Raw genomic sequence first — 2,059 nt, forward strand, 5'->3', positions numbered from 1 at the left:
TCCCTGCCTGCTAACTTGCGCCGGTGTCGCTTCTGGAGGGTGCGGGTTAATCCCGGGGTGCTGGGTGCACTCGCTGGTTGAGCGAGTGTCGCGCTAAGCCGTCACTCGCGGAGAAAGCAGACGGGCGGCTCTCCGCGGTAAAAACACTTCTGCCAACTGTTCAGGAGGAGAGGTACCCTAACTGTACTTTATTTGCTCCCAGTGCCTCCCTATGGCCTCTGTGAGAGTGAGCCCCTCAGTTCCGGAAGGACATTGACAGCCTGGAGCGTGTCCAGAGATGGGCAATGAAGCTGGTGAAGGGTCTGGATTATCAGTCCTATGAGGAGCAGCTCAGAAAGCTGGGGTTGTTTAGCCTGCAGAAGAGGAAGCCCGGGGAGACCGTATTGCTCTCTACAACCACCTGAAAGGAGAGTGTAGCCAGCTGGGGTCAGTCTCTTCTCCCAGGCAACCAGTGGCAGGATAAGAGGACATGGCCTTAAGCTGTGCCGGGGAGGCTCGAACAGCACGGGGCGTTTCTTAACTTAACCATGCTGTGATCAAAATGCAAACATCTTCCTTTACACAAAGGTGTGTCACCCATGATGGGAACACACAACTGCAACATTTTCTTAGTTTGCAGATGGATGTGTGCTGTGACCGTGGATTTTTGGCCTATATAACTAAAGGCATTTTGTTTGCCCCAAAAATGTGTGTTCAGCTATGTGGCTGCAAAAGGACTTACGGTGTGGCGACATGTGGAAGTGGTTCCCCAAAAGCAGTTCTGTTGTAGGGTTAAGATGAAGGCTCAGGAATATTTGTTGTTGTTTTAACTGAACTTCTCCCCTATGGTTCCCAGCTCTGTTACTTCCAGGGTGACTTGGGAAAGTGTTATCTTCCTCTAAAATATCAAATCAGCATTAGCAAGAGATGAAAAGCTGGGCAGAGATGTTCATGGTGTTCCTGCTCCTGACTCGTGCATCTTGCTCAAATGCTTAGAATTAATGATCTGATTTGACTTGAGAAGAAATTTATCTCTAACATGGGCTGTTGAATTTGGGGTTAAAAAAAAAAAAAACCCAAACTGAAAAAGGGAAGCATTCACCCCATTCAGTAAGATGGAATATGGTTCATCTTGTAAGAGGAACTTGGGTATTTTGGGGACAAGAACTGCTGGGATGGACAGAGCCCTTCCCCTGGAGGTGTATAAACCTTAAATCTGTTGGTGGGGGGTGGAGAGGAAGAGATTAATATATGTAAGTGGAAGATGAATGGATCTTTCTGGACTTCACAGCTGTGGCATAAACTTAGAAGGGCAGAAAGGAATGGGAAGAGTTCATCTCATCCGTCCCGTGATTGTACTACCATAAAGCAGGATCCAATCTCCCCATCTCTTTCCTGATAAATACCCAAACTATGCAAATATCTTTAGGCATGAAACTTGATAGTCTCCCCACACATCTCTTTGAGTGCGCTGCTTTCCTTGGCTTAGGATAGTCTAGTTCTCCTTTTATTACCTGAGAGACTGCAATCCCTGACTCTTCCTTACTTAGTTCTACACATCTTTTTAAGAAAGGTCTGGAGAAACAAGGCCAGTAGTTATGTCAACATTTCCTCATGGTTTTATCTTTTTTCCTCCTAAACCAGCATGGTGAATTAACAAAATAAATGGCAGGTGAAATTTGCAGCCCCTGGGAAAGGAGCACCTACTGCAGGGGAAGATGGATGGATAGTGCTGAAGTGATGACATCAGCTCTAAAGAGAAAGATAGGGACAGCTGAGTGCAGCTCCATTGAAAAAGGAGAAAAAAAGAAAAAAACAACCCCCAAATTTTAGGGTGCCTAAGGCAAGGGATGCTGAATGATAGGCAATAAAATACTACTGTAAATGTTACTCACTGGACATTATGGTGTGCTGCAGCACCTCAGCTTCAGAGTTTTGCAGGGTGTACAAGGATCACTGCTAAAGCTGGGTAAACAGAGACATGGTGAAACCAGGAGGCATATGAGTAACTGAAGCTCAGACGAGGTAGAATTCATCTGGAAATCCTTTCCCAGTCTCGACACTGCTTCTTCCTGGCCAA

The sequence above is a fragment of the Corvus brachyrhynchos genome, unplaced genomic scaffold, assembly GCF_000691975.1.
Source record: "Corvus brachyrhynchos isolate BGI_N302 unplaced genomic scaffold, ASM69197v1 scaffold14, whole genome shotgun sequence".
NCBI classification, from domain to species: Eukaryota; Metazoa; Chordata; class Aves; order Passeriformes; family Corvidae; genus Corvus; species Corvus brachyrhynchos.